This window comes from Dipodomys merriami, unplaced genomic scaffold (genome assembly GCF_024711535.1).
Source record: "Dipodomys merriami isolate MVZ:Mamm:240054 unplaced genomic scaffold, mDipMer1.0.p SCAF_11, whole genome shotgun sequence".
NCBI lineage: Eukaryota > Metazoa > Chordata > Mammalia > Rodentia > Heteromyidae > Dipodomys > Dipodomys merriami.
This window is the reverse complement of record NW_027202382.1, coordinates 36594105-36618092: the sequence shown is the minus strand read 5'-3', so window position 1 is coordinate 36618092 and position 23988 is coordinate 36594105. Positions and strand designations below refer to the sequence as shown.

General features: G+C 44.3%; 1 protein-coding gene and 1 long non-coding RNA gene across 4 annotated transcripts in view; one reads left to right on the top strand and one right to left on the bottom strand.

The window, feature by feature from the left end:
• Positions 1 to 23988, top strand: part of LOC138820951 (tubulin polyglutamylase TTLL11-like) — a 238544-nt gene that overhangs the window by 53356 nt on the left and 161200 nt on the right. The gene's annotated exons all lie outside the window — the stretch shown is intronic.
• The window catches only part of LOC138820968 (uncharacterized), a 44684-nt gene continuing 21436 nt past the window's right edge, over positions 741 to 23988 (bottom strand). Inside the window, exon 3 of the long non-coding RNA XR_011370024.1 lies at positions 741 to 915. This is a non-coding gene — a long non-coding RNA (uncharacterized lncRNA). The remainder of the gene's footprint in view (positions 916 to 23988) is intronic.

Here is a 23988-nt window from a genome sequence, read left to right as displayed (position 1 = left end):
GATGACAGGCACATACCACCACACACAGCTTATTGGCTCAGACAGGGCTCTTGCTAACTTGACTGCCTGGGTGGCCTTGTACCATGATCCTCCCAATCTCTGCCTCCGGAGCAGCTGTGATTGCAGGCATGAATCCCTATAACCAGCGCAGATTTTTATTTAACAAAAAAAAGGTTATATTCTACATTATTGTTCCTTAGCCTGCATTTCCCCTTCCCCCAAGTATATTTTAGATACCTTTGCAGGTCAGGACTGCATCATATTCATCATAACTTTGAAAGTCATTCCCTCCTTATAGGCATGTAGTAGCCCTTACATTTTTTGGTTCAACAAGTAATGTTATAGAGAACACTCTCATAAAGTATCTTAATACACCAGTGCCTCCATTTTCTTCAGATAGATACCTCAAAGTACACCGAAAGATAGCCTTTACACTTTTTGACAGGTAAAGCCAAACCACGAAGCTTTATCAGAGACGAAGAACTTAATTATGTGGGTAAACAATGTCGTGACAATGTCTCAGGTGTGTGTGTGTGTGTGTGTGTGTGTGTGTGTGTGTGTGTGTGTGTGTGCACGCACGTGTGTATGCATGATCACACACAGGTGCACTTTGCTTTGTGACTCCTTACACCAACCAGAAGAGCTGTGAATGGAAAATGTGACCCTCTGTAGCTTATTTCCCATATTAATTGAGATTCAGTTTATTTCATGAGAGAGAGAGAGACCCACATTTCCCTGTGTCCATTTGCAATATCGGTACCCAGCTTCCAGCAGCAGGTGGCACCACGCTGAAGCAAGTAGGATTCTCAGTGGAAATTTTTGCAGAGTAGAAAAAGAGGCAGGCTTTCTTTCCAACTCCAGCAGATGGCCAGTCAAAAAAACTCCTTGGAATTTATTTTGCATATGGTCTTCCATCTGGGTATTTGAGAAAAGTACAGTGTTGTTATCAAAACAGTATTTATAATGGTGAAAGAGTTTGTATTTCTCAGCAGAAGAATTTTTCAGTGAATAAAGCTTAAAAAAAAGAAAAGAAAGAAAAGAAAAGAAAAAAAAGAAAACCCAGTTCAATGATGTTTTTCAGTTTCTTAGAGGGGACTGGCGGAGCCTGAGGCCTTCCATTTTCCTCTCCAGTTACCATCCTAAGTTAGCTTTTGGTGATTCAGCTCCTCAAAGTTGAATGAGACACATTTTTTTTGCAGATATCCCTGAAAACAATGCTCTCCACTGAGTTTAGGAAACCAGGAAAATACGGCGTTATCAGAGTCAGAGTGGAGACATAAAGAAACCCCACAATCTGAAGTACATATGCTTTTATCCTGATTCCACACTTGTCAGATGACCTTCTGGTGAGCGAATTCCTCCCATTCATCTCCCCCAGGACCACAACATACTGATATGGCTGATTCAGACTCCAAAGGTGTATGGAAATGATGGAGCTTGAACTCCTCCACACACCTTACAAAGTCCTGCCCTCACAGCAATCCCCCCTCCATGTTTGCCACCTTCTCTATGGGGCTCCTCCGTAGTCCATGTCTTTAGTATCAACACCACAACTCCTCCATTTTTATTACCTGAATTAGTGGCATAAAGGGGCTTCTTTGGGATGTTTTGTACAATGTACCCAATCAAATGCACTTCTTTAGCTCCACTCCCTTTTCCTTAAAATAATTTCAGCTGGCTTCATTGTTGTGTGCTGGGAGGGGAGCTCTTTCATCTTCTTCCTTTGTGTCCCCCACCCTCAAGGCTCCTTTCTTTTCACATGCACAGTTTTACTAAATCTAAGCTTCTGACTTCTCTGTAACAGTGTATTCTGCCACCCAAGGCCTCAAAAGTATGCATGTCCTCATAAGCACAATGTTTTCTCTCTTCATGATACATCTACTACACAGCTTACTGACTGTATTTAATGCCCTTTCTCTTGTCCTGTAAGGCCAGATAGATCTTATTCATCATTATGTTCTCAGAGTCTTTCACAGTGCCCAGAACATAGCAGGAACACAAGTATATTTGCCTAATTGGAGTCTCAATGAATATGTAGATGCTAAGATTTTGTTTCTTGCATCAGTGGCTCTCATCTGTCATCCTAGATACTTGGGAGGCAGAGATCAGGAGGACTGAATTTCAGGTCAAACCCTAGGTCAAAAGTTGGCAAGTCCTTAAACACTAAAAAAGTCAGGCGTGGTCTTGCATGTCATCAGTCACCCCAGCTATTCAGGAAATGCAAATAGGAGGATGTGGTCCAGTCCCCGGGATAAAATACGACATTAAAAACCTAACTAAAATTTGGAAGCATGGCTCAAGTGGTGGAACGTCTTCCCAGCAAGATGTTCAAACTGGGAGTGCTGCTTTACAAACAAACAAACAAAAAAGTTTGTCTCTTGAGGGGTCAACGTTAGCTTCTTTGAAGCCAATGGCCTGACCCTGACTTGTGCGTCCAGCGAGATCCCCACGCTGCCACTCTCCAGCCTCTCCTGGATGCTGTCCCACCTCCACCCAGACACAGCTCTTAGCGTCCTCCGCAAGCATGGGGCAGACACGGAGAATGGCATGTCTTCTGATTATGAGGCATAGGCCAAGGCCATGGCCCAGGGTTGGGGGGGGACAGGGGAGGAGAGCTAGTAAAAGACAGGAGACAGAAGCCAGAGGGGGATCCAGCTGTCAGGAGGAGGCAGATAATTCAAAGCCACTGGCACAGCTTCTATAGGAGCCAGGGTTTCACCTCCCCATCTGCTCCCTGTTTTATTGCCTTTGTTGCCAAAAATAGAACCTCACCTCCTGCTGCGATGTCTCATGCTGTTCCCCTGCCCCTCACTTACCAGCTGGTGTGCTTCCCCAAAGATGAGGGCCCGGGAACCTCAGGAGAGGTGCACTCAGGTCCTCATGCATTCGCCCAGGTGACAGCGGGCACCTGGGCAGTGCCTTGCTGCCTGCGAAGTGCTTCTCACGCACTTGGCCGCTTCTGTCCTTGCTCAGTGTGGGACACCAGCACCAGCTCCCAAGCTACACATGGGACATGCAGGCACATGCGCCTGGTGACTACCAACAGGCTCAGATATTCTCCCTCGGTGTGGGCTGTTTTTTCCCAAGACCCACCAATACTAAGAACTAAGGGTGCCCAACAAATTAGAAATGCCCCGCCTTGAGTGTTTCTGGGCTAGAAGAGTGTTCATTCATTTATTCATGCATGCCTGCAGAAGGCTCTATGTCACACTCTTTTATTCCTTTTTTTTTTTCTTTTTTTGACAGTACAGAGTTTTGAACTCGGCTTCTCACTTGCTTGGCAGGTGCTTCATTAGATACTCCATGCCTCCAGCCCTTTTATTTTGCACTGGTTATTTTTTTCTTTAGCTTTTTGTATTATTGTTGTAAAAGTGATACACAGAGGGGTTAACATTTCACAAGTCTCTCCTCTCCTTACTCTCTCCCAGTTTTTTCCTCCTGTCCCATCCACAAGTTGTATAGTTCATTTTCAACATAGTGTCTAGGGAGTACCTCTACTGTACTCTGCCCTGATTAATTTTGAGTTGGGGTCTTGCCTTTTGCCCAGGCTTGCCTCAACTGTGATCCTTCTATTTATGCTGACCTCTGTAGCTAGGATGACAAGTGTGTACCACTGTGCTAAGCTATTGGTTTAAAATGGGGTCTCATGAACTGTGATTCTTAATATCTGTACCTCCTGAGCAGCTAGGAGTACAGTCATGAACCACTTGCACCTAATTTTTATTCTTGATCAGCTGAAGTCCAGGTACTTAAACATCCAATCCAGCATGCATAGACGTGTAACAGGGTTTAGTCCCATACTTTTGACTCAGGCACAACCTCCTTTAGTGTCTTCAGACATTTATTGAGTGGCTCTTTCCATGTCTAACACTGGAAAGACAGCGGATGAAGTCTTTGCTTCCAAGAGCAGAGACCATGGAACAAAGAATACAGGTGGTCCAAAGGAGGTAGATTGGATGGCTGTGGTGGATTGGAGTGCTGGGGACCAGAGTAACATGAGGTGGAAGGATGGGAGATGGAGGAGGCAGGAGAAGCTCCTAGCCATCATTTCACGAAACAGTAATCCAGTATCAGGAGACGGGTTCAAGTCCTGGCTCCACCTCTTCACTGATGTGGGATGCTGACCAAGTCACCTTGTCCCCTCCCCCTGCTGCTTGCAAAGGCCCCAGGAGAAGCCTGCCCACCTTTGTTATGGTGTCTGCATTCGACTCTCTTGTAATTCTGTAAGGCTGGCTCTCTTGGACTTCCATTAAATTAGTTAGAGTGAACATTCTGCACAAATTTCTGTTGTTTCAGTAGAGCACAAAGGGCCTGAGGTAATCAACCATCATTTTGCTAATGTTGGGGTCAGAGCAGCCTGGAGCTCAGCTTGGCAGCTGATAATGAAGGCTACACACAGCTGCACCTGGAGAGGTGCACTCAAGCTGGGCTGGGGTGCAACCCCAAGAAGTCCTTTCCTCCTTACCTCCCTCCCACCTCCTTTGGGGCCAGTAGCCAACAATATGTCTGCACATTTCTGCAGCCTAATTGCCAAGGTGTCCTTGTGGGGTTCCTCTAATGGCCCATCAGAAAAACCTCCTCTTTTCCAAGGGTTATTTTACCCTTCTCAACTGGGGCCTATGCCATCCTCTGCAGGAGATGCCCTTCCCGCCATTCTCCAGGGGACAAACTTGGCTTCTGGGTGTCATGTTGATGCTATGGCACCAAACCCACAAAGGCTTTTTTTGTCTTCTTTCCTTTTGTAGGCTTGAACTCAGGGGCTTCATGCTCTTGCTTAGCTTGTTTTTTCTCTCAAGGCCTGGCACTCTACCACTTGAGTCATACCCTGCTGGATGACTAGAGTTGAGTCCATGGATTTGTCTGCTGAGGCTAGGCTTTTAACGACGATTTTCAGACCTCAGACTCCTGAGTAGCTAGGATTACAGGCGTGAGTCACTGGTGCCTAGCCCAAAGGCAGTTTCCATGCCCCTTCCCACTCCTCCAACTTCTTTGCCACCTTGGCCCTTGGATCTCTGATCACTTGGCCCTCTCAATTATATATTCTTTTCTTCAGTGATAGGGTCCTTCTTATACATGTGTTTGCTAGTGTTCTATGTTGAGCAACAGCCCAGCGTTTGGAACTGGTATAGACTTACAGAAAGCCTTCCTTTCATTATTTTCTAATGTGTGTGCTTTACGTGAAGTTAATTAGACAGCCTTTGCTTCCTCATCTGTGGCAGCATAAGGTTGCTGTGAGAACCACAACACTTGGTCCCCTTACTGCTCTGCTTTCCCTAATAAGCATGGGGCCTGGGATGCTTTCTCCTCATTGACAACCACAAAGAGGACCCCGCAGCAAGTTTATGAAAGAAATACTGGAAGAGGTTTTGTCATCTTAGATGGAAATTTAGGCTGATGCTAAGCACACTTTGGGTTCTGGATATTTCTGGCTTTAGAGGACTGTGGAAAAAGGATTTATTTAACTTTTTATAAAAATCTACTCTTGAGACTAATTATCTCCTTACTTGATGATAGATCATTTAGGAGAGAAAAAGAGAGAAGACTTCATTTGGGCTGGGCTGCATCCTGGGTTGGCTCAACTTGGTTTGATTCTCGCCTCCTCAACCTTGATATCTCTGTTCAATATGGTTCTAAAAGTAGGAGCTTTATTGTTTAATTTTCTTTTTTCTTTTCTTTTCTTTTTTTTTGGTCCAGTTGTGGGGCCTGAACTCTGGGCCTGGGTGCTGTCCCTCAGCTCAAGGCTAGGGCTCTACCACTTGAGCTACAGCGCCACTTCCGGCTTTTTTCTTTTTGTTTATGTGGTACTGAGGAATCAAACCCAGGGCCTCATGCATTGCAAGGCAAGCGCTCTACCACTGAGCCATCTTCCCAGCCCCTATTGTTTAATTTTCTAAACTTCATTTACTCTCAAATACAGGTAGTGTATAAAATCACAACTATTATCTCATTGATTTGAACACTGATACAAGGAGTTATTGCTCTAACTTAAACTTTTCTTCCCTGCTCTCTTGTCTCTCTACTGGCAAACTTTATATTTGTTTGTTGTTTTATTTAATTTGTGTCAGTCCTGGAACTTGAACTCAGGGCCTGGATGCTGTCCCTGAGCTTTTATACTCTAGGCTGGTGCTCTATCACTTGAATCATAATTCCACTTCCAGCTTTTTGGTGATTAATTGGAGCTAAGAGTCCCATGGACTTTCCTGCCTGAGCTGGTTTTGAACCTCAATCTTCAAATCTCAGCCTCCTGAGTAGCTGGGATAACAGGTTTGAGCCACCAGTGCTTTTAAAAAAGAAAAAGTGAAATGAGGTAAACACTTTTTTCTGGGAGGGAGAATTTTAAAGGTCAAAAAACTCTGCTTTCCCCACTCGAGTAAAAGGTCATCTTTCACCCTTCAATTTTGGTCCTTTCGTTTCGTTTTGCAAAAGTTCTTAGCAATGTCACCTGAGTCACTTGAGTAGAGGTATCTAATTTTCTACAAGAAAACAGTGCAGCTAGCCTTGACTCTGGCACTGGTTTCAAAAGGAAATTAGGAAAATTGTTCTGGCTGTACCTTCTTTCTCCAAAGAAATGAAGAAATCTCATTGACTCCATTTTGTGCTCAACTTCTTGTTGATGTAATTGCATCTTGATAATCCCCATGAAAGGCAAGATGTGCGTGTAGAAAGGTGGCATAATTGAATTTTCTTGCCTTACTAATGACAGTTCATGGACTGTTCATTCTCTTCTCACCCAAGCACATGTCCCCATCTCCTTCCTCAAATAACCTCAGGTGTCTTCTAGAAAGATTAGAAGAATATTTGTTCAGCTACAATGGATTTTTGCTTTTTGATCTAATGCCTTATTTACACTTTCTCATTTTGACATAATTGTAGGAATTATACAAATAATTCCTACATATCTTTCATTCAACACCAAATGTTCACATTGTATTACAGCATTTGTTCTCTGTCTCTTTTTGGATTGCACACGATGTTCTTTCTGTCTTAAACATGTATGTGTTTATTTCCTAAATACAAGGATACTGTCTTTCATAACCATAGTGTTATTATCAAGATCTTAAAATTGACATTTACTTCATGCAATCTAATCTAATAATGCTCACAATATATATGTAGGTATTTTGGAGTATTTTTTGTACTGGAGTTTGAATTCAAGGCCTTGCACTTGCTAAGCAAGAGCTCTATGCCCCCCACCCCAGTCCTTTTTCTTTTAGTTGTTGGGTTTTTTTCCATTTATAAAGGGTCTTGTGCTTTTTTCTGGGTTAGCTGTAGACGATGATCCTCATATCTCTGCCTTCTGGGAAGCTGAAATTACAGATGTGTACCACCATGCATAGCTTCATTCAGTTTTCAATTGTAATTATTTTTATTGTATATTTACTTAGGTTATCATAAAAACACTATTTATGGGACATATATCATATGTTCTGGTTATAATCCATGAATATATTGTATATTTTTCTTATTTAATTCTGACATTAAGCCTAGACATACATACTCTTTTTTTTTTTTTTTTTTTTTTGCTCACTCTTGGGGCTTGAACTCTGGGCCTGGGCACTGTTCTTCAGCTATTCAGCACAAGTGCTCTACCATTTGAGCCACAATCCTACTTCTGGTTTTATGGTGGTTAACTGGAGATAAGAGTCTCACACACTTTCCTGCTGGGGCTGGCTTTGAACCGTGATCTCCAGATCTTAGCTTCCTGAGTAGCTAGGATTACAGGTGTGAGCCACTGGCACCTGGCCATACTCTTACTTTAAAAAAAAAAAGTTTTAGCAAAGGTTTTAGTATAACAAGGTTAAAGTAGGGGAAAGAGAACCTTTTCAGCCTCCCATGCAGAAAATGGGATTTAAAGGCTCTGAAACATACTCTTCTTACTTCTGTTTTATAAATGAAGAAATAAGACTGTACTAGAGCTCAAGTCACATGCCCAAGCTTATGTTTTTCTTCCATGTGTTTTTAGCAGCTTCTAACAGCCAGAAAGTGGCAGATCTTGCTTCAAATCTTGGTGTATCAGATAGCAAAAGTGTTGTTTTCTTAAAGATCGTGAAATTGACACTTCTGAAACCCACTTTTGATAGTAAGAACCTGATTTTGAAGAAATGTTGGCAGATTCTAGGTCTTGGAAACAAGCAATCAAATGTAAACAGGTATGAGAGAGAATATTTAAATGCACATTGAAAAGTCATCTCTCACATGGATGAATTTATTAAAGGTTAATGATTCTATATTATCTGAATTCTTGTTTTCATAGTAGCATAATTAATGTGCTCACATGGTTATTCTGTGTTATTCTGGTTCTGTGAAGGACAGACAGTAACTGTTTCCAGCTCTGTACACAGTGGAGTCTCGGTCTCACTGAGTGCTGCTGTTGTACACACTACATAAATATGTTTCAATAAATCTTTATTTATAAAACAACCAGTCCATGGACCAGAGTTAGCTGATTCCTGTATGATAAATTACAAAGATCATTTCCTGTCATTGAGATAATTCTAAGAGTGTCCTGGAATTACAAGAAAGAAAACTTATTACATTTTAAGGAAGGGAGGGGAATGCTCGTGACTTTCATGATCAATTATATTAACTGATGATTAAGAGGAAAGGGACTTCTGTTAAGTGATAAAATAGTTTACGTTGAAGAATGTGTCTACTGTCAGATTAACAGAACTTTAGAAGCCACGTCAGAAACATGGTCTATGGATATGAATAGTATAGATTGGTTCTGAGCTTTACTCTCTTTTTGTATATATCATTTCGTAGATTTCATTAATTGACTGCCTTTCGTCTAGGTTTGTCTGGGGTTTCCTACAAGATATATGTTTCTTGGCCAGGAATACCACAGAAACCATGCTGTATTTTTCTTAGGGTGTATCACATCTAGAGGCACCTCTATTATCAGTGTGTCTGATTACTAGGAGTGTTAACTTGAACATTTGGTTAAGGTGATACTTGCCAAGTTTCCACTGAAACTCTGCCTCTCCATCCCCTACTTGTGTGTGACTCTGTGTGTATGTCGGGGGTGGGGGGGGGGGAGACTGGGGCTTGAACTCAGGGCCTGAGTGCTGTCCCTGAGCTTTTCTGCACAAGAATGGTGCTCTACCACTTGAGCCACAATACTACTTCCAGATTTTTGCTGATTATTTGGAGATAAGAGTCTCACCATTTTGAATGTCTAGGCTGGCTGAGTGGCATGAGCCACTGGTGCACTGTTTCCCATTTTAACAGTAAGCATCCTGTGCCCCAAAGATACTTTATGTAATGCCCTGTTACTTCCCCAACTTTCTTCATCTAATTTTTAACTCTACTAATGATTCTTATCTGACTCAGTTATTACTGTGATGGCTATCTAATGGGGGTTGTCTCACCCTACCATTATTTGCACAGTTGTCAGTTGAATTCCTGCAGCAAGGAAATGCTTTGCCTTCACACTTATTTATGCATGTAATTAGTGTCAACTGTGTATTCAGCAGGTCTATTCCTTTACTATCATCATTTATCTTGAGGCTCAAATTATCCAAGATTTGGCCAGTGGACCCTGAGTCCCTTCTGTCAGTCCTCTTACTCTTTGAGCACTGACTTAGTATTGCCACAACACTCACCAGGCTTCACATTTTCTCTGCCCCAGCCCTGATTGGTTGATTATATTAAACAGAGTTTGAACAACAAATTATGTGTATATATAGGTATATACACATATACACATATATACATGTATATACACATATATGTATATATACATATATATGTATATATGTATATATATACATATATACATATATATGTATACATATATACATATATATGTATATAGTGCCTGGGTGTGGTGGCTCAGGCATGTAACCCCAGCACTCAGGAGGCAGATGCAAGAAAGTCAAGAGTTGAAAATAAGCCCAGGCTACATAGAGAGTTTGAGGTCACCTTGAGTTACCTAGCAAGATCCTGTCTCAAGGAAAACAATTATGCCATGCTTTTATTCTCTTAAAACCAGTCTGTGTTCATCCAAATGCCAGCATCATGAAACAAAGAAAAACTAAGAAATTCCTCTAGGTAAAAGAAGTCTAAGAAAGACACAATTAAAACAAAACAAAAAAATCCACTCTAAATGCCCTTCATAGCAGACAAAAAGAAAACATTTTTAAACAAAATACTACACATTTCAATTTGTGAATTCTTGAGCACTGTTACACCAAATGACAGGATGCCAAGAGTCCAGTGCCGGCTCCTTCCTACCTGGAATGAATAAGTTTGGGTATGAGAAAAGACGAGACTTGATTAAGACTTAGAGTCTCTCCCTCCATTTAACATTCCCTGCTATTTTCCTGTTAAACAATTTCCACACCCAATCATTAGTAGCATATGGATGACAAATACATGATCCACTCTGCCATCAGTGATGTGATGTTTCTGAAATATTAAATGGTCTCAATAACATTCTAGGAAAATAGGCAAAATATACTTTTCCTCTCCTCTATTTACATAGTTCTTCATCTCTGGAAACTTACGGTGCTCAGTTGAAGCTATGAGAAAATGCTATCTCTATGGGCTATGGAGTGAGGGTCTCGCCATCTTCACGTCAGTATATATCCATCTCATTGCAGCCCAGTGCATAGCCGTCTGGCTGGCATCCCAGGTTCTTTCCCTCTAAATGCCAATCATAACCCCCCTCCCATTCAATGTGACAATGACAAACACCCTCCAGAAATTTTCCCTAGGTGGCAGTGCCAGCCTCCTTGAGGCCAGGAACTGACCTACATGGAGAAGAAACATTTTCTGTTCTCTTCCTTAAGAAACACAAATTCTTGATATTGCTCACAGGCATGTAATTTTTAGCTTATTACGGAAGTCTGTGTAATGCTGTGCATTTGCCCAATTCTTACTTTCTGATTCTCTTAGAATCACAATGAGCTTGGTCTGTCCTCCCGCCTGGGTGGGGCGTGGCAGTAACCTGAGGTCACTGCAGTAGGTGAGTGCGCTGGAGGCATAGGCAGAGCTGAGCCACCTCCCAGAGCAGAGCATCCTGCACCCAGGCTTGTCATCACCCCGGCACCAGAAGGGCGTAGGACCTGGAAAGCCTTACAGCGAAAGAATTCTCAGCAGCTCATCAAATTCTTCCATTGTACAGATGAGGAAACCAAGCCCCAGAGAGGAAAAGAGATGTTGCCATGTCACACAAGTCAGAGTTACTAATAAGACCTTAAATGGAGGGAGTTGGTACCAAAACAACAAATCTTGAAGACGAAAGGATCTGAGACCACCTAAGTGTCTCCCCTCATGATGGGTGCCTCCACATCTGGACTGCTCAGGCTCTAGCCTGCACTTCATCATGTTCAGGAAAGAATCGTTTCATATATATGGAGAGAGAGGTCGGCCATGGGGCTTGAACTCTGGGCCTGAGCTCTGTCCCTCAACTCTTCAGCTCAAGGCGAGCGCTCTACCACTTGAGCCACAGCACCACTTCTGGTTTTCTGGTAGTTTATTGGAGATAAGTGTCTCACGGACTTTCCTGCCCAGGCTGGCTTTGAACCACGATCTTCAGATCTCAGCCTCCTGAGTAGCTAAGATTACAGGTATGAGCCATCAGCGCCTGGCAGTTTCATATATTTTTAAAGGCAATTCATCAGCCTGTGCCATTGGATTCTTGTACTTGTGTGTGTGAGTGTGTTCACGCACACACGTGCCGGTCCTAGGCCTGAACTCTGGGCCTAGGTGCTGTCCCCTGGGCTCTTCAGCTCAAGGCTAGCACTCTACCACTTGAGCCACAGCACCATTTATGGATTTTTCTGCTTATATGGTGCTGAGGAATCAAACCCAGGACCTCATGCATGCAAGGCAAGCACTTCTACCACTGAGCCATCTTCCCAGCCCACTCTTGTAACTTTTAAAGTATTTATGAGTGAGCCAGGAGCTGGTGGCTTGCACCTATCATCCTAGCTACTTGAAAAGGTTGAGATCTGAAAATCCCAGTTCGAAGCCAGCCCAAATCCAGCAGACCTTTATCTCCAACTAATGAGCAAAAAGCCAGAAGTGGAGATGTGGCTCAAGTGGTAGAGTGGCAGCTTTGAGCAGGGGCATGAGTTCAAGCCCCATTAGTGGCATAAATCTATATACATTGAGACTTTCTAGCTCAATCTCATCCTTCCTACCCTCTCTATCTGGGACATGCATGTTCTTTGCAGCTTCTGTATCAGTCCCTTATTAACTTGTATCCATGGATACAAAATTGTATCTATGTCTCTTGAGTTTTCTTAGTTACAGTCTGTGGCCTTGAAGATGGCACTAAGAGTACTATGATGACAAATCTAAGATAATCTCCTCTGCCTTTCCTATAGCCGGAAGGCAAAGGTAATGCCAGGCGTGTGTGCAGTAAGGCAAACTACCACCATGTCCTTGGGTCCTGTGGTTGGCCAGCCTTGGATTGGATGCCATCTGCAGCTAGGGGTGTGGTCCTGCATTGCTGCCCCCAGAGTCCCCAGAACTGTCATGGCCGTCTCATTAGGAAGTTGGAAGGATAAACAAAAGATAGAATAGGAAGAACACAAAAGCACCCAGCACTGCAGGCTCAATAAAGATGACTTTCTTTCTCCCTCCTTCTCCAGTGTGACTCGCTTGAAGCAACTTCTAGGTCCTTAAGAGTTTAAAATGCAGGGTAAAATGATTTATCTCAGCTGCTCTTGGACTTCACCTCTGATTATGTAACCATGAGATCCTTTGAAAATTCAATGAGCAGATCTCAAGTAAGGAGCTCATGGGTATTTGGATTAAAGTTGAAGGCAAAAAAAAAAAAAAAAAAGCAAACTGTCTCACAGATTAATTGTTGTAATGGAATATACATCAACGAAGGCTACACCATTTCTCATATATTAGAATTCATATATCAGTCTATATTATGAACCTGAATAGGTGTGAGTGCTTACTGGTATCCTCTGCGTGCTTTTTATCATCTTTGAAAGTGTTCCCTGGCCATGCAACCTGGGAAATGCTGTATCAGCGAAGTTTATTATAGATGAAGATATCGATGTTAATGTATAACAAATACTCTGCCATTTCAATATGCATTTCCTCTATGGCTGTTTATTTAGCATGTTATGTCCTGATCTCCCATAATCACTGTCCTACAGAGAGGGAGACACAGCAGCCCTGTCCTGTTAGGTCATAAATGAGGCCTGCCAGTCAGCAGGGGGTCTTGGAGAGCTGAGCCTCTGGGGAATCTACAAGTGATCCTTGAGCCTGGGAAACATTGTCCTCTACCATTTGAGAGCATATGGCATCTGCCCTGTGGAGACTTGTAAATGGTTATCTAGTTGGTCAGATGCTGGTGGTTCATGCCTGGAATCCTAACTATTCAGGAGGTTGAGATCTGAGGGTTGCAGTTTAAAGCCAGTTTAAGCAGGAAAGTCTCTGAGACTCTAATCTCCAATTAACCACCAACCCCCCCCCCCCAAATGGAGCTGTGGCTTAAGTGGTAGGCATCAGCCTTGAGCAAAAAAGCTACAGTGCCCAGGCCCTGAGTTCAAGCCCCACTAATGGCACCCACACACACAAAGACATACACAACACACACATACACAGAGCACACACAACAACACATCTCTCACACACACACATGCACTCAGACACATACAAACACCACGCAGAACAACAAAGCAGAACAATATTAGAAAAAATAAGCCAGTAGATTTCTCATTACATGGCTGTGAGGCTTAAGCAAAATAAGCAATGTAAGGCACATTTAGGTACTCATAAATGGTTGGTTTTGGTACACATAATTATTTGTGCTTCAAATACAATTAATTGGTTTTGGTACATATAATTAATTGTATTTTATCTAGACTCTTTAAGATTGTGTGTTTAGCAGAGAGAAATGAACTCTAAGACATGGACACAAGATGTTTTTCTTGTTGTTTTTAATATACTATGTAATTTCTTGTTTCTTTTGTATTTTTCCCCCTGTGGTTTAGCCCCTGTTGTCACTGTATTTGGTACCCTGGGTATTGTATATACATTTATCTAAATTAGGGAAGGGAAGGAGAACAACAAAATGGTGAGACAAAGGACAAAGGGGGAACCACTGCAATGGTGACACTCACAAGACAGTATGTTGGAAATGATCTGTGCAACCTGGGGGGGGTGCAGGGGAGGGAAATTGGGAGAAAAGTGAGGGAGGGGGTAACAAGTTTGACAAGAAATGTACTCACTACCTTACTTATGTAACTGTAACCCCTCTGTACATCACTTTGGCAATACAATTTTAAATTTTTAAAGAAGATTATTTGTTTAGCAGAAAAAATATGGCTTTTGGAAATTTGAACACACACCTGTGTTCAGATCCTGGCTCCCTGTTGTACAAATTGTATGAGCCCTTAACACTGTTTCCTTGTCTGAGAGAGAGAGAGAGAGAGAGAGAGAGAGAGAGAGAGAGAGAGAGAGGAGAGAGAGATAACAATAGTATTAAGGGAAACCATATGCAATTGCATATATATATATATATATATGTATATATGGCTGAGTTTGATCTATAAAAATGGCAGTCTCAGGGCTGGGAAGGTGGCTCAGTGGTAGAGCGCTTGCCTTGCATGCTCAAGGCCCTGGGTTCGATTCCTCAGCCCCACATAAGAAAAAAGAAAAAAGCCGGAAGTGGCACTGTGGCTCAAGTGGTAGAGTGCTAGCCTTGAGCTGAAGAGCTGAGGAACAGCGCCTAGGCCCAGAGTTCAGGCCCTATGACTGGACCAAAAAAAAAAAAAATGGCAGTCTCTTATGGCTTACCCTTTAATACAGAATCACTAATAAGAGTCAAACGTGGGGTTGGGAAGGTAGTTCAGTGATAGAGTGCTTGACTTGCATGCATGAGGCCCTGGATTCAATTCCTCAGCACCACATAAACAAAAAAGCCATAAGTGGCGTTGTGGCTCAAGTGGTAGAGCTAAAGAGCTAAGAGACAGCACCCAGGCCCAGAATCAGGCACCACGACCAACACACACACACACACACACACACACACACACACACACACACACACACACACACACACACACACACACACACACACACACACACGAGTCAAACCTAACCTAATCTATGGGAAATGCCAGCATAGAGCCAGCCCTGCAGTCTTTCTGATGACTTATGAAACTATTGCAGTAGTGCAACAAGAAATGTTAAGAGGGTTAGCAGACTATCAGGTGTTAAAGTAGTATTGTCAGAATGTGGTGACCTGCTAGGGCTGGATGACAGGGAGATGGTAGAAGCATGGTGATCTAAAGCCTCTGGTGCAGAGTTCTGCATAAGTGGTGGTCAGGTTCCCTGGAAAAGAAGACACAGGAAATGTAGATTTGAGGGGAAAGGGACAAGTGCAGTGTCAGCCACGTCCCACGTGCACTGACGAGTCTGGAGGTCAGCAGCACACTGTGCCAGTGTCCAGGCATAGGTTGAAACCCCCAGGATCAGCATTCAAAGTAACATTACAGGAGGCCACAGCACTGAGCAAGTGAGCACATAGCGGTTTCTAGAAGCATGCGCCACTCCTTCCAGGCCCTTATTATGCTAGGCGGGGAAAGAGGCACTTGGATGGGAGAGAGACATCCCCACCTTTGAAGAGCTGGCAGTCCCTTACCTCAGTTTCTCTACTGTAATAGGGTTTTGGAGTATGAGGGAAATTGGCTAGCTACAAAGCCTAAGATTATAAGCCGCTCCCTCCCCTCCCCCACCCCCGCCACTCTCCCAGTGCCCATCCTGGGGCTACTTCCAGCTTTTTTGGTGGTTAATTGGAGGTAAGAGTTTCCTGGACTTTCCTGCCACAGTTGGCTGTGAACCTCAATCTTCAGATCTCAGGCTTACTCCTAAGGAACCACCAGTACCATGCTAAAAGTGCTGTCTCTTCTTGTGGGATTAGAGCTCATGTGCACATACAGATATGTTTAGCCTGATACGATCAATCCTGCCATTTGGCCATTAGAGCATTAATTAAGAGAGGGAGGGACCTGGCTTGTATATTTCACGACATGTCATTGATAGTTAAGGCAGGAATGCAAGAGACACAAGACTGTGATGTCCTGGGAAAGAGGAAATGCCAGGATCTGTGATTCTGAAGTGCCCCTGACCATAATAGAGTTGTATACATTTGGACGTGAGCTAAAGATTAGCCAGTTCATTAGCAGGAAATCCCCCCTTATTGGTCAAAGGACTTTTTCTGGAAGGGGAGCTGATTCAGCAATGGAGTGCTGTGCTCCGTATGAGCATGGCGGTGAAGCTTTCCACACTCTCTGCAGGAGACTAGAGAGAAGGAGAGCTGAGCTGTGAGGCCAGGGAGATGAGCCAGGCTGGAGCCTGGGCCCCAGAGAGGCGGCCTCATAGGGATGAATCTTGAGGCTGAAATCCATGGAGACCAGGGAAACCAAAGGATTGGGCAACACAACCCAGTCACCCAGAGGAGAGCCCTGGTGAGTGGTAGGTAGGCAAGAGTTTAGATTGGAATGAATCTCCATAGGGAAGCTGGTGGATGGATGGTCAGGAAATCAAGGCCTGCTAATAAACACAGTAATACAATAATAGTACTGAGTTTAGTACTGCCCTTCCAGAACCACCGGTAGCAGACATGTTGTTCCTGATTGCTGAGAGCACGCATGTTGGCCAGCTGCTGTAGCTGGGTATGGTCTGAGTGTATCCCTCAGGGTTCATGAGTTGGAAAGAGGCAGACCCTTGTGTGCTGGGAGAGGTGGGACTTAAGTCACTGAGAACATGCCCCCCAAAAGGGGTGGAACCAGTTCTCTGGGACTGCTTCCTGGAGTGAGCCCGCCCCCTGAATCACCCTTTGCCTCCCTCAGCGGCCACGTGGTCTCTCCCATCATTGTCATACCACTTGCCCTCAGGCCTTCGCCAGACCTGATGCAATGCCAGGATTGTGTTCTTGAATCTCTGAGCTAAGTACACCTCTTCTCTTTACAAATTACCCAGCCTCGGGTATTTTGCTATAGTAGCAGAAACAGACAAATACAGCCAAGAAGTGGCTATACCAAGGTTTCAGCCCCGGTCTGTCTAGCTACAAAGCCCATATTCTGGACTCTGCTGCTTCTCACAGGGACTCAGTTAAGTGGACTGGGTAGAGGTGAAGATAAACTGCAGCCTGAGGCCCATCTTGTGCTCTTAGGATGCTGTGCCTCAGGCCACCCAAGCCTGCCTGATAAAGGATTGGCTGGGACCAGACATGGGGGGGAAAAGGGGACTTGTAGGGTTGGTGTCTTCATTCCTCTGAGCTCCAGCATCAGGGCTCTGATGTTGAGGACAGGCCTGAGAGGAAGATGGACAGTCTCACAAAATGACTACTTCCTACCTGTGATGCAGATTTTATCATAGTCCCAGATGGGAGATGTGTTCTACAGTGGTGGTGTTGGTTTTCTGGGTTTTTTTTTTCAGTGCTAAGAATTAAACCCAAAGCCTTATGCTTGCTAAGTAAGTGCTCTACCACTTGACCTGTGCCCAGTCCTTTTGTCTTATTTTGTGTTTGCGACAGGCTGTCTCTACCTTGGCTGGGTTATCCTTTATCTCAGGTTCCTCCTGCCTCCATTTCTGAGTAGTTGGGATTAGAGGTAGGCATGACACCCAGTTTACAGTGGCTGCTTGGTTGCTCACCAATAACCCCCATAACTACAGTTCTCCAAGAGTGGGCTGACTTTGGGGTAAAGTCCCTGGAAGGCATGTCCCTGCCTCTCAGCTTTCCTGACCAGTCCATGTGATGCTGTGTGCAGCTTTCAGGTGAATTCAAAAGCATCTTCCAGAGAGAGGGTGGCTTGGACCCTGGACGGATGCCTCAATTTCACCTCCTCGCTGGGCAACCTAGACTAATACCGCTCTGAGGCCAGAGTTCTCGTTTTCTCTAGAAGGGCAATTTGAAAGATAAAAGAGATAACTACACAACACTGACATTTTATAATAGCATCAAACAAATGTTATATTATTGTTCAGAATAAGGAACAAATTACACAAGTGCAAGGTTTCTTCTGAAAAGCCTCTTGCAGATGCCCCAATTCATTATAGTTACAAGAACTTTGGGTTGTAAGCCTGAAGATTTTGTGTTTTACTTCTGGTGCTACCCTTAGCTGTGTGGCATTGGCCTCACAGCTCCTTTGTTTACTGTGTGTGTGTGTGTGTGTGTGTGTGTGTGTGCGTGTGTGTGTGCGTGCGTGTGTGCATGCACACACACGTGCCCATACATGTGTGCAGTGATAATTCCTTTCCTTCTTAGACCTTGAAGAGCTGATTGTGAAAATCTAGGACAGTTGGACACAGAGAAGCTCTTTGGAAAAGCAAAGATCTCTGTTTGGAGGGTTGCAGGCCCGGGAAGCATTCCCACCAGGAACTTTTGGACTATAGGAAAGAAGGGGCAGAGGCTGGTAGTGGCTGAGGGGCAGTCTGAGCGAAGGCACAGAGGCACGAGAGACGGTGAGGAAGGGCAGGGAAGAAGGCTGTTGGGGTGAGTTAGAGGGAGGGTATTCAGATAAGCCTTTCGGCTTCATAGAAGCCACCGGCGGTGTGGATGAGAGCCAAGGAGTCACGCACAAGCTGCAGTTCCGACTCCTCTGTGAGCACACAGTGGCAGATTCTGCTCCCGTCCACAACGCCGGTGGCTTCTATGAAGTGAAAGGTCTATCTGAATACCTTCCCTCTAACTCAAAATGTGAACCTCATCCTTGCCATACAGCAGTTCTTATATTTTCCCCTGGGATCAGGAGAGTTATTGGGTCAAAATTAATGATCTTTGGGAGATGTTAGACAACATAGTTCTATTAAACTGTGCAGAGCTTGAGGACTGAGGCGTATGGATCTAAATCGACTCTGTAGCCATAGCTGCTCAGTTAGTTCAGTGACCTACCTACTCCCTACTCATTCATCCTTGAGATAGTTCCTTTTCCTTTATGCCCTAGGTCTATGAATGTCTCCAGAACCCCCATAATTGCTGAGGTTATCCATGACTCTTCCCCGTCCCTCCCCCTCCCATCTAGTTAGTGACCAAGGCCCCTGATCCTACTTCTGCTCCCATTTCCCACTTCAGCCCAGGCCCCACTTCAGGTCTTTGGGACTCTGATGGCACAATGCCTTTCTTGTGTCTACTCTGTTCTTCCAAATGGTGATTCTCAGGAGTTCCCCCGCCATGTGGATGGTCCGTGTCTCTGTGGTGGAAAATCCTTCCGTTGCCTACAGATTGAGTGCCCATTTCAGATTGAGTGTCATCCTATGGTATTTTCTGTCCATTCCAGCCCATTCCTGGAAACACCCTTTTCCCTCTCCTCACTTTCCCTAGGTGACTTGGCAAAGTTCTCAGCCATCACTGGGGTGTAAAGACTCCAGCTCTCTCTCCTAAACTCCAGGCACACAATCAGGTGGCCATAGGCCCTCTCCAGCCATGTGCCTTCCATGTCCTTCTCTCGTTTCACCATCTTTCCACCCCTCTCCCTTGATCTTCTCTTCTCCCCATCACTTCTGTGACTCTGGAAGCCATCCTGTACACCTCCATCTCCCTTACTCTGTCACTGTGGCCATACCTGACATAATTGAAAAAAGAGATTCCTTTGGGCTCATAGTTTCAGCCTCTGGTCTGTTGCATTGCTGTGGGCCTGATGCAAGGCTGAACTTCATTGTGGGCACAGGTGGTAGACCCTCATGGTGGACAGGAAGTGGAGAAGATGACAGGAAGGGCTCGAGACAACGTTCATCTTTCTAGAGCATTCCTCCTGTGATCCATTTCCCCCAGCTAGGCCTCCCCTTCCACAGTTCCGTCTTTTCCCAGTCACGTGTTAAAAACTCTGAACCCATCAGTGAATTAAGCCACTGATAAGGTAGAGCCTACTTGATTCTAACCACTTCCCAAAGCCCCCACCTCTGAACACTGCCTGCATTGGAGACCGAGATTTGCATACACAAGCCTTGTGAGTTGACCACCTTATAGAATACCAAATCCTAACATCTGGTTCTGTCCATTTGACTTGCAAAGTGTTTCCTGAACTTCCTTTTCTTCCCCTCTCCCTTCCCCTTTCCCGGTCCAGGTCCAGCCTAGTCACTGCCTTCCTGTCTCACCCTAGCCATTTCCCACCTCCAGTACATTTGTTTTTGGATGCCGGCACTAGGATTTGAACTCATGGCTTTGTGCCCTTGCTTGGCCTTTTTGCTCAAGGCTGGTACTCAGCCACTCGAGCCACAGCTTCACTTCTGGCTTTGTGCTGGATAATTAGAGATAAGCATCTCATGGATTTATCTGCCTGAGGTGGTTTCAAACCATGATCCTCTGATCCCAGCTTCTTGAGTAGCTAGGATGACAGGTGTGAGCCACCGGTGCCTGACTCCAGTGCTTTCTATATGGCGGCTGAGGGATCGTCCTATAACGTACATCTAACTGAGTTGCTTCCTTCTCAAAACACATTAGTAAGTTCCTACCATTTCAGGCTAAAATGATATTCAAGGCCCTTCCCTGTCAGGCCCCAAGCTTGATCTTTTTCCACTTCCCTTCCTTACATACCCACCTTGTTTATTCTAGACTCAGATCTAGAATCTGTCTGGGCTCACATTCTGGCTCCATAAGCTCTTAGATATTTAGCCTCTGGCTAGTTTTATTTTTTTAACATCTCTGGGCCTCCCTTTTCTGATCTGTAATACAGGATTGTTGTAATTAAATGAATGTATGCAAGACAGTTCCTAGCCTATAGTAAATGCTCAGTTAGTATGTGTTGCTGTCAGTGCTGTTGTCTGGCCCGGGATGGTCTCACTGTTGGGATTTTTATGTGCACACCCCCTTTCTATCCAGTACATGCAGTCCCCCAGGGAATCCTGCTCTCTCCTGCCTTCTAGAATCTGCTCAAGCTCTTCCTCTTGGCCCCACCATTCCACTTCCCACTCTGTCCCTCTACTGGCCTCCATCACTAGATACAGATTGCCTTAACTGCCCTCAGAAGCTGCCTTGCACACTGGGGGTAGGAACTTGTCTTGGGTACCAGGCTTAGCCCTCTGCAGCTGGCAGGGCCCAGTCCCAGCATCCTGTGTCAAGTGCACTTTGTGACATCTATTTTTGTCTACCAGCAATTTGGTTTTGCAGAAAATCCCAGCTCCTGCCTGTGCCTCTGCCACCTAGGGTCTGGGTTGCTAGGATTGAATGCAAATCCTCCGGTGTGACAAAGGACTGCTCTAATTGGCTTTGACTTCCCTGGTATTGCAGACATAGTATTTCTTCAGAAATTGTCCTCCTACCTGCCCCTTGCTGCTAATGATGTTTTGTGGCTTGGTATTCCAATCATTGAATTTCTCCCTCCAAATATTTTAGCTTGCTTCTCCCAGATGCCCCATGCCGGCCTCAAAGGCATCATAAATCTCCCATCCTACTCTCCTGCTCTTATAGATCGTCCCAGTGCACTGATCACAACAGCACAGTACGACCTCTCTGGTGTGATTAATGCCCCCTGCGTGTTTGTAACACAGCCTTCAACTGCAGTGATGTCAAGATAAATCACAGCTCAGCACTTGTTAGCTGGCTGAAGCCAGGAACCTTAGGGCGACCCCTTTATTTTATAGGAAAATCCAATAAAGCTCAGGAAGTCACAAAGCCAGAACCCCAATCCAGATTTTTCTATTTTTCACATCAGTATGTTTTCCTAATTTGCCAAAATGCTATTTGAATAAGAAATTTTTAGTTTAAAAGTTGGAATAAAATGCACATGATAAAAGAGTATCAGCTTAGCCATTCATTTCTAAGTTTAAAGTTTTGTGGCCTAAAATACTTTCACCTTGTTGGCCAAGTGCTACTACCTTCCCTCTGTTCAACTTCTTTTTGTATGATGGTGGCACTGGGATTTTAACCCAAATCCTTGAGCTTGCCAGGTAGGAGCACTGCCACTTAAGCCATGCTCCCAACTCTTATACAAATTTTTTATATTGCAAAGCTGGTATTCTGTGCCCATTAAACACTAACTCCTTACAGCCCCCTACTCTAGGCCCTCGTAAACATTATTCTATTTTCTGTCTCTTAAGAAGAATTTGACTACTTGGGAGACCATACATACACACTCTCTCTCTGTCTCTGTCTCTGTCTCTGTCTCTGTCTCTGTCTCTGTCTCTGTCTCTCTCTCTCTCTCTCTCTTTCTCTCTGTCTCTCTGTCACTCATTTCTTAAATATCCACCAGGGGGCAGTAAAAGATGCAGAAATTTTTCAATAGCCCTTTTGAGCACCAAGTAATCCAGCAGCATCTTGCGTGTATCTCTTTTAGCCATCCATGTATACAGTTTCAAGATAATGGATTTCACATCCAACAGCAGCTTTGGGTAAGCTAGAGATACGATCAGATGTAGCTTAAGTGTAAGTCTTCCTCACACTGTATTTTGATTTCATGTTAGTCTAGTGCTTCTCAGAGAGAATACACATCAAAACTGTCTGGAGTGTTTTTTCTAACACACACACACACACACACACACACACACACACACACACACACACACACACACGCAGGTCTCAGCCAAGGCCTATCAAATCAGAATATCTGGGGCTGGGGCCCAGGTGTATTTTTATTCTGGTCCATAACTTCTCAGTAAGGATCAGTATACTTGTTCTTAAGTTATTGGAAAAGAGGGTGTCTCTTGAATAAAAATTTCTCTTCCGCTAAAGAAGTGGCTCTAGGGTCTTGTGGCTAAGGGAACTTCATTCTGACCAATGTTGAGGCTTGCTTGTAGATTACACCTGTCTTTTAGCACACCAGCAATCCTGACAGGAGATTGGAAACTGGGCAATCTCAGCCATCCCTGGATCCATGGATTCAGTTCCAAGATGTCCAGCTGTGCTCAGGGGTCAAAGTCTTTACTATGAGAGTGGATGCCAACACTGTCTGAGATGTTGAGTCTTTTGCATAGTAAGCAGGAAAAGAGGCCTTCAGTACCTTGTCAAAGGTTAAAAACAACTCAGTGATCCTGAGGTAGGATCATGAGACCTTAGGTCCTCATCCTGTCAATCTACCCAGTTATGGGATCCAAAGCAAAAATCAAGTCATCTCTCTAATCCTCAACTTTCCCTTTGCATTATAAGAGAATTGGGTGGTGTTGATCTCTGAGGATCTTTTCAGTTCCAAACATTCAACGATTCTATTCATATTAATAATCTTGATTTGTAGTTACTACTCAGAAAAGACCAGAAGAAATATTCTGTAAGGCAATGAATGACAGCGACTATTGACCGTGTCGTTTAATTTATTTAAGATGCATATGCTGAATTCAAAGGAGAAAATATTGCTCCTGATAATATATTGAACAGTTAGTATCTTGGCCTAGCAAAAGCATTCCAGAGGGAAAAATTACCCATCAGTGCAAAGTTGACATTTTTCACTTCCTGATCCATAATGACCATTTGTCAAGCACGCTCCTATTTACTGTAAAGGGCCATGTGTGTGAGCACCTTGGAAGAATATGAAATGACTACGTAAATATCAAGGTCACTGTAGCAAGAACAGGCTCAGGGGAGGGGCCTGGGAGGCTTGCATTGATCTCTTGTGAAGTTCCATTCCCAAGTCTTGCTGACAAAGGGGAAACAATAGAAGTAGACCATTATTAAGGCTTTTAAATGTTTCCCCATTGTTAAAGATCTTTTACAAGCCCCGCATAACTGATAGTGTCCAAGGAATCGGCAAAAGCCTCACTTAGAAATATAGGCTGGTCAAAGAGATAAGTACAACTCAGAGTGCAGAGTGCAGATGGCCTGGCCAGGCTCACACAGCAGAGGTGGAGGCGGAGGGGAGTCCAGTGCTGGGGCAGAGCCACCAGTCCAGCCTGCCAGACACTGCAGAGTGTGCGGTGTCTTCTTCCCTCTGTTTCCAGCTTCTCACTTCCTCCTGTTCCTTTGCTCTGATGAAGAACGCTTCTGCCATTGCTGTCCATCCAGTCTTCAGAGCTGCACAGGGCTAGGCTACGTGTGGATGTGTCATACATGTGATCCTAGCTAGTCAGGAGGCTGAGATCTGAGGA